The sequence below is a fragment of the Myxocyprinus asiaticus genome, chromosome 31, assembly GCF_019703515.2.
Source record: "Myxocyprinus asiaticus isolate MX2 ecotype Aquarium Trade chromosome 31, UBuf_Myxa_2, whole genome shotgun sequence".
Taxonomy (NCBI): Eukaryota; Metazoa; Chordata; class Actinopteri; order Cypriniformes; family Catostomidae; genus Myxocyprinus; species Myxocyprinus asiaticus.
Genome location: NC_059374.1, coordinates 9,889,156 through 9,907,327, shown reverse-complemented (window position 1 = coordinate 9,907,327; position 18,172 = coordinate 9,889,156). Strand labels below are relative to the sequence as shown.

The following is an 18,172-nucleotide window of genomic DNA, read 5'->3' as shown; positions in this document are numbered from 1 at the left end:
CGGCCTATGTAACTTATTGAAATGTAATTTGGGACGCTTACCATTCCAAATGAAGGACTTTGCTATGCTATCAAATTGCTTGAAATAAGAGAGGGGGACATCTACAGGGAGAGACTGCAGTAAGTAATTGAATTTTGGAATACAATTTATTTTAATAACATTAACCTTCCCAATCATAGATAAATGTAATGAAGCCCACCTGCCCACATCGCTCGAAAACCATTTTATTAAGGGGTAAAAATTAACTCTAAGTAAATCACACAAATTTGCCCAAAATAAAATACCCAAATACTTAATGCCCTGTTTGGGCCACTGGAAAGCACCCGGCTGGAAAGCCGTTTCTGGGCAGTATGCTGTCAGAGCCAAAGCTTTGGATTTAGACCAATTGACTCTATATCCTGAAAACTTAGAAAAGGTATTAATAATTCTGTGGAGGCAAGGCATAGATCTACTGGGGTCAGAGACAAATAATAAAAGGTAGGTAAGGCCTTAATAACCTCCCAAGCTCCTCCAAGGTTATCTCAGAATCTAGAGAATTTTTTTGCTCAGTCGTAAGTTTAGGGAGATCTAATGGTTCCACAAAGTTTCTAATATCTTCATCAGTAGACGAAGACATGGAACTATAGAGATCAAAGTAGAATTCTTTAAAAGGACTATTAATATCAATGGCCAAGGTAAATATTTCACCACCAGCAGATTTCACTGAGGGAATGGTAGAAAAAGACTCTATCTGCTTTATATATCTAGCCAAAAATTTCCTGCTTTGTCCCCCAACTCAAAGTATGACTGTCTTGCCCTGAATAGCCAAAACTCCACTTTCTGCGAGAAAATAGTATTATTTCTGTATTTCAATCAAGTCAATTCTCTGAGGCCATCGGATGACAAACGGCGCTTCAGCTCTGCTTCGGCATTTTTAATATTTCCTTCCAACTCCACAAGTTCTCGTGCTTTGGATTTTTTGGTGAATGAGGCATACTGTATGATCCGGCTCCTAAGAACCGCCTTAAGTGCCTCCCAAGCCATGCCCACAGTCTTTATCATTTGTTGGAATTCAGGATTTTGCAAAAGGGACACATTAAGGTGCCAACTATATGATTTCTTTTTCTCCGTATGTGGTACCACCTCTAAACTCACCAGGGCATGATCTGAGACTAAAATGTTTCCAAATGAGCAATCCACAACAGATGAAATGAGGGATTTGGATATAAAAAAAAAATCTATTCTAGAATAAATCTTATGGACTGATGAAAAAAATGTATAGTCCCTACCAGATGGGTTCAAAAGTTTCCAAATATCTGTAAGACCAAGATTTTTACACATCCTGTGAAGCGTCAATGTTGCTCTAGGGGGCTTACACACTTTTGCTTCACTATGATCGAGAACTGAGTCCATCATTAGATTAAAGTCTCCTCCCAATATTATATCATGAGGGGTGCCAGCGGCTTGCAACATCCCTTCAAGATCTATAAAAAAGCCCTGATCATCAGCATTAGGTGCGTAAATATTAGCCAAAATCAACCTTTGCCCCTGAATTTCAGCTAAAACAATAATTACTCTTCCTAATTTATCTTTAATCTGTTTGAGACATTTGAATTGTAGATGTTTATTTACCAATATAATGACTCCCTTGCTCTTACTTGAGCCAGCACTAAAGAAAACATGCCCACCCCATATCTTCCCAAATTTTTCCGCTTCCTGCAGAGAAAGGTGTGTTTCTTGAAGAAACACTATATCATATTTCTTACGTTTAAGAAAAGTAATAACCTTCCTTCTTTTTATGGGGTGCCCCAACCATTTACATTCCATGTGGAGAGAGATAGTACACTCATATTAACAACTGACATATTGATATAATTAAAAAAATAACAAAAACAAAATTATACAGACCACATTCCCCATTAGTGAAACAATCAATCCCCGAACTTCCCCCGAACAAAACAAACAGAAAAAAGAAAAACGTGCGCTTTAACCCCACGCACGAGAGCACCAACCGGCGACAATCCCTCTAAACTCAAAAGGTCCATGAACGCCCACGAGCCCCCACGACAACTTTGCCATCGGATTGCACAATTTTGCCTCACAAATTTGTGAAGCAAAATTACATAACAGAAAATATTTGTAAAATAAACCCCAGCCAAAAGGAAGAATGAACACAAAGAACATGTAGATTAATTCAAAGAACTGTTTTAAAGGTGTAATCCTCCACAAAACAAATTTCAGCTGATATAAAACCATTCAGTTTCATGGATAGACAAACGAATGTTCAGTGAGCCAGCCGTTATGAGTTCAGCGGATGACGTAATCATTCCAGTGTCCCGTAAATGGAACAAGCTCCAGCCGCTAGGCGGAGCCAACACAAAAAGAAACAAAACTGACATCCCGGTTCCCCGGATGGTCAAGTCAATTCGCTCGGAGGCCGCATAAAAGTATATACCATGACTTACTCAATCCGTCAACTTTATAAAAGACATCCTTTGTGTGAGCATGTAGATATTTTGAGGTCATCCATAGTGTCCACTCTCAAACTGGCCGGGAACTTCCATGCAAATGTAATCTTCCGTCAATGCAAAAGCTTCTTTAAAGAAAGTGTTATTCACAAAACAAACTCCAGCTGCTAGGCGGAGCCAAATCAAAAAGAAACCAAAATGACGCCCAGCTTCCTCAAAAGCCAGAGTAAGTACAGCGAGTCGACCCACTCACATGAGAAACATCCAATGGTTTACTCACCTATTGATTCTATAAAAGACATTGCCTGATTGGGACATGTAAATACTTTGCGACCGTCCTTCGTTTCTATTCTCAGTTTGGCCGGGAACATCAATGCAAAAGTGATCTTACGCTGATGCAAGAGTTTCTTGCATTCCCTCAACCGATCACGTTTCTCTCTTGTCAAACTCGCAAATTCCGGCAACAATAAAATATTATGATTCCTCCAAGAAAGCTTTCCTTTGCTCCTCGCCTGGCGCAACACAAGATCTTTATCGGATGACCTCAGAAATTTGTCCAGGATCAATCGGGCCTGTCTCCCTCAGCAGATCTCTGAGCAGGGACTCTGTGAGCTTGCTCAATTTCCAGCTTGTGGAGCATGTCGAGACTCGGGAAGAGCTCGTCTAGGAATTTCACCATATCTCTGCCCTCCTCGTTCTCAGGAATTCCAACAATTCTGATGTTATTCCTGCAGCTTCTATTCTCAAGATCTTCAAGCTTTTCAAGATTACGTTCCAGATCAACTTTGGTTGTGGGCAGATTAGTGGTTAATTCCCTCTCCGAAGACTCCAAATAATCGATTAGTTTCTCAGCATCTGACACACTTGTAACTAACTCAGAGAATTTTATTTCCATCGGCGTAATCGATCGACGTATTACAGCGAGATCCTCCAAGTCAGCAAGAACCTTCATCATCATCACCGATATGTTGTACAACTGACTCTGGATCTCTTCTCCCGCTGCACCATCCAAATCGAGTCCCCGGTCTGTTGGCCTGTCGGGGCTTTCATCCTGAACACGTAAGTGTCTTTTAATGTCTCCAGAGCCCAATGATTTTGACTTCTTTGCCATGTTTTACCTCAAAGAGCAAATGTGTAACTGGGTGTATCGAATTTCATCAGATTATAACATGAAAATAATTAAATAATTTAGCAAATTGTGCAGAGCTCATTGCTCACATGTCTGCTTCCCACATAGCAAAGACATGTGGCCCAGATTTGGCATGAAGCTGGCACAGCTGGCATTCGTCCGGCACTGGCAGAAGGCATGTGAACCGAACATAGCCCGAGTATGGCAGATGTGGTACCGTTTTTGGTGCGGCAAACGAGATGTGGGCCAAATGTTTTGAAAAATATTTGGCCCAAATGTCAAATATAGAACTGTGGGCCACATATGTACTGTCGGTCTTGTCTCGAAATTAAAATGTAGTTTCAGATATTTTTGATTTAGGTGTCAGTATTTTCATACAGTCAGATTTTTATCAAAATGGATTTTACGGTTTCAAGCTAATCCATCCATCAATCCAGCATCAATTTATACCACTTCAAACTATCAACTTTAATTGTTTGAAGGTCTTATTTCATGCACAATTTTAGTCTATTTTCACCTTTTTATAATGGTTGTGTTTGAAACCTATGTTAATGCTTTACATAGCAAAGCCAAATGATATAAATTAAAGAAGAATTTATGCCTTTAATTTACATCATTGATCTTTTTCAGTGATTTTTTTTTTTCTGAATCATTTATTTACAGATTTATTAACTATTTCATATTGCTTTCCTTTGTGCTTACATGTATTGTCATTTTTTTTTTTTTCTGTTGTAAAAACAAACAAACAAAAAACTGGTCTATGATGAAAAAAACGCTTAAAAAGTGGGCGTTTACGTTCCAACCTGTTACAGCACTGTATGATGTTGGCTTTGTGTCAATAAAAATCACGTTTACAAGAGATCAAATGTAACTTCCTTAACTTTGTATTATGTATTTGCAGAGGACATGTCAAGCTTTCAAAAGAGGTTGACTGTCATGTGCTGAAATATAGTAAAAAAAAAAAAAAAAAAAAAAAAAAAAGGTATAGTATGGTGCCTTTTGTACTTTGAACAGATTAGCGATAACCAGAACGGCAACAACGATTTAATTTCGTCGGACTCTTATCCAACCAATTTACGTATCGACTTTTTAAAATGTATTAGTATCCAATCAATGTAGGCCACGTTACTTCACTGTAACGTCACTCGAAAGAGTATCCTGCCTACTGACGTTGGACGAGGCTGTGAATTTTACAGTTGCCTAAAACAATTACAATGAATAAAACAAGCAAAGTGGTTAGTGAAAAACATCCATTTAATCTGTTTTTCAATTAAATTTAGATGACATCATTGGTGATGTATTTCATGCCCTCTCATAGATTACCTTGAAATACTTTTTAAAAGTACGGCGGGCATTTTGCGCGGGCAACCGTCACGTAAACACAAGCTTAATATTTTATTCCTAATCTACTGTATGTCAACCAAAGCGCTTTTTTGCTAGCTGAAAATGCCCGGCGCTCTTCTGAAAACGGCCAGTTGGGAGCACCTGAGCACTTTGGAGGTGCTGCATTTTTTTTTTTTTTTAAACTCAAGACACTTTGGTTGCTATGATACAGTATATCCGTGAAAGTAATGTGCTGTACCTGCTGCTTTCACAGATAGTTTTTAAACAAGTACTGAATATAAAAATGACGGCACAAGGTAAGAGTACTCGCTCTGGCTCAATATTAATTTCTTTATTGCTGTTCAGTCGTTGTACAAGTAGGATTTGTCCCACCCCTCTGACAGTGACTATTCAACTGTTACATTATTTGTCGTATAATCTAGTACGGTTCAACCTTTTCGCCCCAGCACTCTCTTGTCCCCCATTTTTTGGAACGTTTAACTGATAGTTATAATCGGTCAAAATTCTTAATGTCGGTTAACGGTTTACCAGTTAATTATTTTCATCCTTATTTACCACATTTCCTAAAACTGCTCGGCTAGTGACTAATTCTTGCTATGAATATTCACAAATCATGAAACATGATTATCAAGTAAACAATATGTGTGATCACGCACAGAATAAAAGCATTACGAAGATTATTATATATTCACATGCTGCTGGATATGATTATGCTTTTATTAAACAGTAAGTCTGTTGATAGTTGATAGCGTCACCTCTAATATGTTCTTAGTCTATGATGATTAAAGTTTACTTAAAGGGATAGTTCACCTAAAAAGGAAAATTCTCATCATTTATTTGCCCTCATGCCATCCCATATGCGTATGATTTACTTTCATCTGCTGAACACAAAGATTTTTATAAGAATATTCGGCTTTGTAAGTCCTTATAATGCAAGTGAATGGGTGCCATGATTTTGAAGTAAAAAAAAAACTAAACATAAAAAGCAGCAGAAAAGATATCCATATGCTTGAGTATTTAAATTAATATGTAAAGTGATTGATATGATTGCTTTAAGTGAGAAATGGATCGATATTTAAGTCCCTTTTTCAGGTTTCTTTTTTTAATCATTCTACACTTAAAGTATCATCAATTTACTCAATTTACAATGTTTGAAACAAGGAAGTGAAGATTTATAGGAAAAAAGTAATTACATTTTTATCTATTCCCACCCAAAATCGATTAACTCAATTCAGGAGACATTTATGAATATGTATGGCATTTAATGGTTTACTTTTCTGCTTTTATGTGTTTTTTAAGCTTCAAAGTTATAGTACTCTTTCACTTGCATTGTAAAGACCAACAGAGCTCAGATATTCTATTGAAAATTTTCATTAGTGTTCAGCAGAAGAAAGAAAGTCATACACTTTTGGGATGGCATGAGGGTGAGTAAATGATGAAAGAATTAATTTTTGGGTGAACTATCCCTTTAAATATTAAACCACTGCTGGAAAAAAAAAACTAATCAAGAAATGATTTCAGGTAAACACACTGGCTCTCAAAGGTGGGGCAGACGTTCATGAGTGTGTTTGGAGGATTATGCATGCACTGATGACAAACTCCTTGGCGAAGAATATAAACATGAGAGGAATGAACGGAAAGATTGGCTTCCTGGGCCTACAGATACGATATGTTGTGATTGGTAAGTTGACCTTGATGCCAGTAGTGTCATTCATATGTTTAAAAAACATCAAAATTTATTTAAACTAATAGTTCAGGTACATGCGGGACTAGAGGAAGAAAGCAGGGGAGGACAAGATGAGGAAACTGGAATAGGAGGGGATGGGATGGGAGAAGAGGAGGGAAGAGGAGGTGACAGTATGAGAGATAAGGGGAAGAGTGGACAGGAAGAGAAGGGAGGAAAGTACGAATGGATAAGGCGAGAAGAGTGGAGGAAGAGAAGAGGTGAGGTGATGAGCAGGGGAAAAGAGAGGAAACAATTATCTTTTATATGGTATGGGAGTAATTTTTATTTATTTAGACAAATGATTTGGGAAGTGGAAATTGCTGACTGTTTTAAGTACAATTTCACTACAACTGAATAACAGGCCTTATTGAGGGGCATTCTGGTGTGATATCTACACACATTGACTAATTTAAGTAGAAAGCATATAGGCATCCATGACTGGTTCACATGATTAATAATGTCCTTATTGTGTTTTCCAGAAGTAATATTGTCAAAAAATGCATTGTATCACAATGAGCTACACAAAATTTAAAAATAAGTACAGTCATATGATTGTACTTGATTGCACGTGGCTCTGTGAGATACAACTGCTCAGATTTGCTTTCTTCTGGAGCCTTATTGGAACCTGGTAGGAGGATGGTGCCAGCTAATTATTGAAATGATCTGCAAAATTACAGTCACTGCCTGTAGATGTTACACCAGAATGTCTGTCAATATGTCCTGGGTTCTGTTTTAGTGGAACTGTTTTTTAAAGTTCAGAAGCCACATTAGCTAGTAATACAAACATTTTATTTGAAACCATGTGTGCATGTATGTTTCAGCTGCTGTGAGGCATAACCGTCTTGACGTCTGTGGTCTCGGACAAAGAGATAGAATCCACCATCAAAAGATGGCTACTTATGGCCCCGGGTAGGGATGGTGGCAGGAGAGAGAGGATAAAAAGAAAAGAGTTTGTGGAGAGTTCGACAAGTTAACAGACTGAAACATGGCATGGACTTTCAGTAGTTGGGTGCAGTTCAGCTGGTTCATGTACTGAAATGGCACAGATGTTCAAGAGTTTTGTGAGAAAAAAGGGAGAGGATGGCACTGGAAAAGAGGAGAGGAAGATTCACAAAGGACATTTTTACATCAGTTGCCCATAAATGACACCAGTTGAAAGTTGAAAATTTCTTCCTGCTCAGATCTTGAATGTTTTGGGTGCACCTATTGTAAACTCCTGAGTAATTTGTAAAAAAAAAAAAAAAAACAAAAAAAGTTGATAGTGTCACTTCTAATATGTTCCTAGTCTATGATGATTAAAGTTTACTTAAAGGATAGTTGGCACTGGAAAAGAGGAGAGGAAGAAAGATTCAGAGGACATTTTTACATTTTTGTAAATTGTCATGTGTAAATGGCTTCATGTGAAGAATTAATAAATATTTCTTCAAAACTGTTGTCATTGAGGTATTTTTCATCTGGGCCAAATATGGCAAAGGTGTGTATTAAGTGGCTTGGTTAAGGTTTAGTGGAGTCTGACATCTGGAGCCAGTGCTAAAACTTGTCTGGGCTAACATAGGGCCAGAATAGGGCCAGCTCTGGTTATGCAGTTGGCTAAGATGTGGCTATGCTCTGGGCCATATGTGGCCCATGTTCTGGCTACCAGATCTGGACCACCCGTGGACCGTAATTCATTGCTATACGTGGGCCGAGTGTAAGTGGGCAGTGTGGGCCGCCACTGGGCCAGACCAATTTTGCTATGTGGGTTCTTGCATGGCCTCACGTGACCTTGAGAGAATACAATTTAAGACTTAGGCTCAGGAAGTTTTTACGTTATTTTTTTTCCACCTTGCGGTTCAGGCCTTCCGTAGGAAAACGTGTACAATATAACATACTTTTAAATACATTGTCATCTGTGGTACCTATAAATTGTGCTGGGAAACAGTTGGTGTCTTTTAGGATTAAATATGATGAATTTATGATGATGACTGATTAGTACTAGGACTGTTAATAATACTGCTTAATAATGTTGCTTGTACTTGTATTTTTCTATTTCAGAGAGACGTCGAGTGCCTTATCCCTGTTTCATTTGCTTCATTTTTATACAATAATATTTTTTTAATTGTTGAAACTTTTCATTTGCAAATGCATGGATGAAGCATACATGCACAAATCAAAAAATGGATGTCAATGGACATAAATGTTGCCTGTACACTTACTGATGCACATGAATTACTCCAGAAAAAAGTACTTGTAAAATATTTTGTAAGCCTGCTGATCATTAACCCTTAAAAGGGCAAGAAAATAAAAATATCTCATAAATTAATTTATGAAAATAAATTAATTTATTGCTATTTTTTAACATAAGTTTTTTAAACATTTAAGCCAACTTACTCACTGCTCCTCACTTCAACCCCTCAAATGCTGTATTGCCCAGGATACAAAAACCTTTATAGGGTTTTAAAGGCATCATAAGAGTTGTTACATTATTGGGAATACTCCTGTGACCAGATAAGGTTTGATACTGAAGTGGGTAATATGGCAATATTTGAATTGCATTATTTGTTTTATTGCAGGTGAAAACTTCAGGTGTTGGCCTTAACCAGTGTCAACCTGGACAGATGTATATTCTAGTCCTGCATACACCACACAATACTTTTTTCTGCAGTGTATGCAAATAGAACTTGATCCAGTTGCAGTGAATCCCTTAAGTTAAAGGATTAGTTCACCCAAAAATTAAAATGCTCTCATAATTTTCTCACCCTCATTCCATCCCAGATGTGTATGACTTTCTTCTTCTGCAGAACACAAACTATTTATTTTTATTTTTTTTATAATATTTCAGCTCTGCAGGTCCATGCAATGCAAGTGAATGGTGGCTAGACCTTTTAAGCTCCAAAAAGCAGATAAAGGCAGCATAAAATTAATCCATTTGACTCCAGTAGTTTAATCAATGTCTTCTGATGTGATCCAGTTGTTTTTGTGTGAGAACAGACCAACATGTAACTCCTTTTTTACTGTACATCTTGCCATTGCAGTCTCTAGGCATCTCAATTACACTTCCTAGTGCTTGACGCATGCACAGAGCGCTAGATGGCGCTAGGAAGCGTAATCGAACTTGAAATCATGATTGCCAAGGAGGCTGCTGATGTGATGATTCATAATGAAAAAGGAGTTATATTTTGGTCTGTTCTAACCCAAAACTGATTGGATTGCTCTAGTCTTATGGGTTAATTTTATGCTGCTTTTATATGCTTTTTGGAGCTTCAAAGTTTTTGTCACCACTCCCTTGAATTGTATGGACCTACAGAGCTGAAATATTCTTCTAAAAACCTTCCTTTGTGTTCTGCAGATAAAGGAAAGTCATACACATTCTGTGATGGCATGAGGGTGAGTAAATGATGAGAGAATTAAAACATTTTGGGTGAACTAACCCTTCAAGAACACTTTTAGATATAATTGTAAGCATATTGTCACTAAGGGTTTGCTTAACCTAAAGGGATAGTTCACCCAAAAATGAAAATTCTCTCATCATTTACTCACCCTCATGATATCCCAGGTGTGTATTACTTTTTTCTTCAGCAGAACACATTTGAAGAAAAATAGAAAAATATCTTAGCTCAGTAGGTCCTTAAAATCCAAGTGGATGGGGATCAGACATTTGAAGATCCAAAAATCACAGACTGCCAGCATAAATGTCATCCAGACGACTCCACCGGGTTAAATTAATGTCTACTAAAGCAATACGATCACTTTAGTTGTGAAAAGATCTATACTTTTTAACTCTAAACCATCACTTTCGGACAGCAGCAGTGTACGCGTTCACGGGAGTGCTGCATACACATCTCTCATGTGACAAATTCGCGTTGGCATGTTACAGGCGTAAGCTAACGTTTTTCTCTCGGTTGAGACATCCAGGATAAGCACACAAACGCACCATTCTGAGTAAACAAACAGATAAAAATACAGATAAAAACCAATGGAGCTTCTGTACAGCATTCCTCCTACTCAGCTGTAAACAGCCCTGTACTCACGTGAACATGCCAATGCGATTACGTCACACACGCTTTCTGCTGCTGACCAGAAGCGATAATTTATAGTTAAAAAGTATTTAAATATTGATCTTTTTCACACCAAAAGCAACCAATAGAAATTGACCCCATTCTGCTGAATTACTGACTAACACTCCCAGCCATTTTTGCATCAATTCTTATGTTAACTTTCCCTCCAGTACTAATGATTGCACATTGCACAGTTTATTAATTATTCAAGACAGAGATATTAATAAATGTATTGACACTGCATGAGCGAAGCTTCCTGAAAAGTACTAATTTGCTTTAAACCTAATAGTGATGGGAAGATTGGATCATTTTACTGACTTGACCTTGTTCAGCAAAATGAACGAATCTTTGTTCAAGCCATTTCGTTAATTTGTTACGTAATAGGCTTGTGCAGGAAACAGAAATGATTAGTCAAGTCATTTTTATTTGTATAGTGCTTTTCACAACACACATCGTTTCAAAACGGCTTTACAGAAAATGATAGTGTAACAGAAAATGAAGCTGTAATGTCTGTAATGTCTTACAGTCATCATTGTGCGGTTTGATACAAAACAAGATTGTAGATTATGCCTTAAAAATAATTGTATATATATATATATATATATATATATATATATATATATATATATATATAATTTTTATTATTATTATTTGTCTTAAGACCCCCAGTGAGCAAGCCAAAGATGACTGTGGCAAGGAACACAAAACTCCATAGGATGTTCCCCTCTTGCTAAACAGCATGAATATTATGCCGATAGTATACCGAGTAGATGTTGGTGGCCAATGTTTAAACAAAAGGATTTTGCATGAACTATTAGATTAATGACTTAAAGTCTTTGAAGCCCATCCTGAATTAACTGTGCAAGTGCACACAGATGCATTGTCCTTTGTTATTTGGCTGATGAAGGCTTTATTTGACAAATAATTTATTGTATATGTATTCCATTTTAAGAGTGTAGTTCATCCTATGACCAAGATGATGTAGGCAGAGGTCAGTGAGAGGCATCGCAGTCAGGCTGGAAGCTTGTGGCAGTTCATTTCTGGAAAAGGCTATCTTAAGTCCAAGGTTCCGGCAGTGGCCAGTGAATTATCCCATGTCTTACTGTTGGAGTTGGCAGCAGTTTATCCTCTGTGAAGTCTAGTGTATTAGACTGAAGTGATGTCTGGCTGGCACAGGCTGCAGTTAGTAGTCATCACTCAGCGACATAAAGTGGTTGGAGTAGCACATCAGGCAGGATCCAGACATTTTACCCTCTACAACTTCTTCCACTGGCCACTTTTGCAGTGACTTGAAAATCCCTCTACGACAACAGATGGAAAAATGCCAATACAAATTAGATCATAAATACAGTTGTACAGGTGCATCTCAATAAATTAGAATGTCGTGGAAAAGTTCATTTATTTCAGTAATTCAACTCAAATTGTGAAACTCGTGTATTAAATAAATTCAATGCACACAGACTGAAGTAGTTTATGTCTTTGGTTCTTTTAATTGTGATGATTTTGGCTCACATTTAACAAAAACCCACCAATTCACTATCTCAAAAAATTAGAATACATCATAAGACCAATAAAAAAAACCATTTTTAGTGAATTGTTGGCCTTCTGGAAAGTATGTTCATTTACTGTATATGTCCTCAATACTTGGTAGGGGCTCCTTTTGCTTTAATTACTGCCTCAATTCGGCGTGGCATGGAGGTGATCAGTTTGTGGCACTGCTGAGGTGGTATGGAAGCCCAGGTTTCTTTGACAGTGGCCTCCAGCTCATCTGCATTTTTTGGTCTCTTGTTTCTCATTTTCCTCTTGACAATACCCCATAGATTCTCTATGGAGTTCAGGTCTAGTGAGTTTGCTGGCCAGTCAAGCACACCAACACCATGGTCATTTAACCAACTTTTGGTGCTTTTGGTAGTGTGGGCAGGTGCCAAATCCTGCTGGAAAATGAAATCAGCATCTTTAAAAAGCTGGTCAGCAGAAGGAAGCATGAAGTGCTCCAAAATTTCTTGGTAAACGGGTGCAATGACTTTTGTGTTTTTTGAAAACCATGGACCAACACCAGCAGATGACATTGCACCCCAAATCATCACAGACTGTGGAAACTTAACACTGGACTTCAAGCAACTTGGGCTATGAGCTTCTCCACCCTTCCTCCAGACTCTAGGACCTTGGTTTCCAAATGAAATACAAAACTTGCTTTCATCTGAAAAGAGGACTTTGGACCACTGGGCAACAGTCCAGTTCTTCTTCTCCTTAGCCCAGGTAAGACGCTTCTGACGTTGTCTGTGGTTCAGGAGTGGCTTAACAAGAGGAATACGACAACTGTAGCCAAATTCCTTGACATGTCTGTGTGTGGTGGCTCTTGATGCCTTGACCCCAGCCTCAGTCCATTCCTTGTGAAGTTCACCCAAATTCTTGAATCGATTTTGCTTGACAATCGTAAGGTTGCTGTTCTCTCGGTTGGTTGTGCATCTTTTTCTTCCACACTTTTTCCTTCCACTCAACTTTCTGTTAACATGCTTGGATACAGCACTCTGTGAACAGCCAGCTTCTTTGGCAATGAATGTTTGTGGCTTACCCTCCTTGTGAAGGGTGTCAATGATTGTCTTCTGGACAACTGTCAGATCAGCAGTCTTCCCCATGATTGTGTAGCCTAGTGAACCAAACTGAGAGACCATTTTGAAGGCTCAGGAAACCTTTGCAGGTGTTTTGAGTTGATTAGCTGATTGGCATGTCACCATATTCTAATTTTTTGAGATAGTGAATTGGTGGGTTTTTGTTAAATGTGAGCCAAAATCATCACAATTAAAAGAACCAAAGACTTAAACTACTTCAGTCTGTGTGCATTGAATTTATTTAATACACGAGTTTCACAATTTGAGTTGAATTACTGAAATAAATGAACTTTTCCACAACATTCTAATTTATTGAGATGCACCTGTAAATGTAAACATTAATAATTAATAACATTTAATGATAACTGAAAAATAAACCATGACCTATAGATACTTTAACACAAATCTCATACATTTTTGTTTCATAAAACAGCGACAGTCATTGTCAGGGACTTAATTTGATATTCCACTATATTTTAAGAGTTTGGACATGAACTTTATTACCACCTGCTGGTGGAATCGCCAAACAAATACAAATGTAAGAACGTAATTTAGAAATTTCGCTGAAAACAGGCATGGTTTTTGATATTGAAAGGTCTTGGCGCAATGACCTATTTCTCAGGAAAATAGCTAATTGCACTTTACGGCACTTAATCACCATACAATACACCCACATAGAGCCACAAATAGCGCAAACACTCCCACCCACGGCCACTTGCTCTTGCATGAAAATTGCACTTATAATTAGCATTCTTACGAAAATTGGATAAGACTTTGCGCACTGTCGTATAAAAAAAATAAAGCCCTAGGACTTGCTTTATGAATATGATTTTTCTCATCATACAGATAAAATTTAAACCAGTAACTAACTCTTTATTACCAGATTTAATGTTATGGAAAAGAACCATCATGGCAGAAATAGAGACACATCACAGAGTTATAAATTGCATGAAAGAAAGAAGCTCAAATTTGAGACCAGAAATGCTACCTAATTACTTGTCTTTAAGGAATGTTGGGAGTATGAACTAATTTCTGTTTCCTGAATAATTGCTTTTAGTTTGATTAATTAATCGGCACATTGTGTACTGTAATTAATTAGACTAAATATTTTAATCAATTGACAGCTCTAATAACAATATAATAAATGTATAAATGACAGGAGTTCTTCACATATCATATGTAATATGGCATGACAGACATTTAGCTGTATACTGCCGTTCAGTTTATGAAGCACACATCAATCAAATTTTGATTGATTTCAAATTTGGACCTGGAAATTTATTTTGTCACTTTGGTTACGGTATGTTATCACACTGTCACACTGTGACATAGCCTATTCTGCAGTTGTGTGAACAGTCTGAGTAAACAATGTAAATGGCATCGAAATGTTTTGACATTTTCCCTTTTCGAGTTTATGTCTGTAGCCTGTATATTTCACAGTTAAACCTGCTTTCAGAACAAACAAACAAAACAAACTGAATGAAACTTATCTGTCTCTTGCTTATCTAGATGGAGTCACGAGTTCCTTCAACCAACTTCACTTCAACCACCCATTACACACGAGCTTCCTGTAACTGTACAGATGTCTCAACCCACCCTGCTTTCATATTTGGCTACTCACTAGTATTTCTGATCAGTCTAGCTCTGAATTGCATCACAATGCGAGTGTATTTCTGCACCAATCAAGTAAAGTCCAGTGTCACTGTCTACCTCAAGAACCTAGCTGCAGCTGACTTCTTCCTTTGCCTTTGTTTAGCTTTGTTGATTGCTAACAGTGTAAACTATTCCATGACATTTATGCAAGTATTCTCTTCATGGACTATATTGCAGCAAACAGCTACAGTAAATATCTCATGCTAACTTATATTTTTAGAAGTATGAAATATAAATGTATTAGTTTAGTTCCTGCTCTTACACACATGCCTATAGTTATCAAGTGATCCTAAAAACCTTGAATTATTTGGGTTGGAACTAAACTCAGCAGGACAGGGAGTGTGTTTACATCCAAAATCTTACAATTATGCTTCAAGGGATAGTTCACCCAAAAATGAAAATTCTCTGATAATTTACTCACCCTCATGCCATCTGAGATGTGTATGACTTTCTTTCTTTTGCAAAACACTTTTGAAGATTTGTAGAAAAAGATCCAGGCTCAGCAGGTCCTTAGAATGGGAGTGGATGGTGATTAGATATTTGTAGGTCCAAAAAGCACAGATAGTCAGCATAATCCATGCTATCTCCAGTGGTGACATTAATGTCTTCTAAAGTGAATCGATCACTTTGTGTGCGAAAAAGAATGATATTTAAGCACTTTTTAATCTATAAAAGATTGTTTCCAGTCAAGCGTTGACGAATGGCTAAATTTACCCGATTGCTCCCATGACGTAAACGTGATGGCACGTGAACTGATGCGTGACAGACACACAACCAATGAGTCGAAGGAATGTGTCAACGTGCTTGCCTCACAGGAGCACTCGGGTAAATTTGGCCATTTGTCAACACCTGGCACATTCTTTTTCGCACACAAAGTGATCAATTCACTTTAGAAGACATTAATGTCGGGGGCCTGGGTAGCTCAGCATGTAAAGATGCTGACTACCACACCTGGAGTCGCAAATTCGAATCCAGGGCGTGCTGTGACTCCAGTCAGGCTTACTAAGCAACCAATTGGCCTGGTTGCTAGGGTGGGTAGAGTCACATTGTTAACATCCTCATGTTCGCTATAAGCATCGTAAGCATCTTGATGCTTCAAGATGGCGGCGAATATGGCTGCTGCGCTGCGAGCTCCGACCCAATATTGCAGTTTTTTGTTTGTTTGGTCTACAATTCTTGTTTTTCATCTTGGATGTCATCTGCCTTATTGTCTACGATAGACAAACACATTGGACTTTGGCTCTTCAATAGCACACCGAAAACCAGACTTACCAGAAATACCTCAATGCTGACCCGCTGTTTTCAAACACGACAGAGAGCCGGCAGTCGCAAATCGACCCCCGCTACCCAGCATTCTACTGGCAAATGTTCAGTCTCTGGACAACAAGCTCTGTGAGCTGAGAGCACGGATCTCTTTCCAACGAGAAACGAGGACTGCTGCATTATCTGCCTTACAGAAACTTGGATGTCTGCGGAGATTCCAGACTCAGCCATCGAACCCGTGGGTTACTCAGTGCACTGAACGGACAGAGTGAAAGACCTCTCAGGTAAAAGCAGATGTGGTGGTGTATGTTTTATGATCAACAAATCCTGGTGTGATCAGAGGAACGTACATTCTATCAAGTCTTTCTGCTCTCCTGATCTGGAATTTCTCATGCTTCTGTGTCGACCATTCTGGCTACCGAGGGAATTCACAGTGGTCATTTTCACAGCTGTGTACATCCCCCCACAAGCCGAACACAGACCGGGCATTCAAGGAACTGAATAGGAGTATAAGTGAGGAAACCTCGCACCCTGAGGCCACGTTCATAGTGACTGGGGACTTTAACAAAGCCAACTTCAAGTTAATTGCACCAAAATACTACCAACACATCAGATGCAACACACCAGGGGACTGGGTTTTGGACCATTGCTACTCTCCCTTCCAGGATGGCTACAAATCCCTCCCCTGCCCACCATTTGACAAATCTGACCACTCTGAAACAGGAAACAGGAAGCACCCGCCCTCAGAACGATCCAGTGCTTGTCAGACCAATCAGATTCTATGCTACAGGACTGTTTTGATCACGTGGACTGGGAGATGTTCCCGTCTGCCTCTGATGACGACATCGAGGTCTATGCTGATACCGTAACGTGTTTCATCAGGAAGTGCATAGATGATGTAGTGCCGACCAAAACAATACGGATCTACCCTAACCAGAATTCGCGGATTAATAGCGATGTTCGTGCGGCACTTATTGCGTGGACCTCTGCTTTTAATTCCGGGAACACGGAGGAGCATAAACAAGCCAGTTATGCCCTCCGCAAAACTATTTGAGCAGCCAAACGCCAGTACAAGATTGAAGGACAGTCAAACATCGACTCTAGAAGCATGTGGCAGGGAATTAATATCAACACTGCCCTCGTGGAGAGAGCTCCCGCGGCCGAAGCTACATAGGTTAGTTCACTCTCTGTAGCGGACGTAACCCGATCCTTCCGACAGGTGAATATCCGTAAAGACGCGGGTCCAGATGGCATTCCGGGCCGCATCATCATAGTGTGCGCGAACCAACTGGCTGGTGTTTTTACAGACATTTTCAACCTTTCCCTCTCCTTGTCTGTGGTCCCTACATGCTTTAAAATGTCCACCATTGTGCCTGTACTAAAGCAATCCAAAATCACTTGCTTAAATGACTGGCGTCCTGTTGCTCTGACCCCCATCATCAGCAAATGCTTTGATAGGCTAATCAGAGATTACATCTGCTCTGTGCTGCCTGCCTCACTGGACTCACTGAGACTCCAGCCACCCGAGCCATGGGCTGCTCTCACTGCCACCATCAGGCAGGTGGTATCGCAGCATCAGGACCCACACCAGCCATCTTCATGACAGCTTCTTCCCCCAAGCAATCAGACTTCTGAACTCTTGATCGCTCACGATACATATATCAGCACCGCACTTTATTAGCCTCAGACTGGACTCACATTTTATACTTCTCTTAATAACACACAGGCAACTGACTATCAACTGACAGCTGAATGTCAACACAACACTTCATATTTATTTCTGTATATTGTATATTATTTTTATTGTATACAGTCTCCTTATTTTGTGTATACTGTATATTGTATATTATTAGGTGTATATTGTGTTGTGTAACAAGATGTGTAAACTGTGTTATGTGTAAATCAGATGTTTATTGTAATTGTCATACTGCTATGTTGCTATGTTGAAAGTCTTGGGTAGA

At 38.8% G+C, this 18,172-nt stretch overlaps 1 long non-coding RNA gene and 1 pseudogene across 1 annotated transcript; both read left to right on the top strand.

Annotated features, from left to right (window-relative positions):
• LOC127421804 (proteinase-activated receptor 3-like) overlaps positions 1-18,172 on the top strand; it is a 44,977-nt pseudogene that overhangs the window by 13,135 nt on the left and 13,670 nt on the right.
• Positions 5,123-8,035, top strand: LOC127422021 (uncharacterized). The gene is made up of 3 exons (XR_007894127.1): positions 5,123-5,216; positions 6,442-6,601; positions 7,468-8,035. It is a non-coding gene; the product is annotated as an uncharacterized LOC127422021 (long non-coding RNA).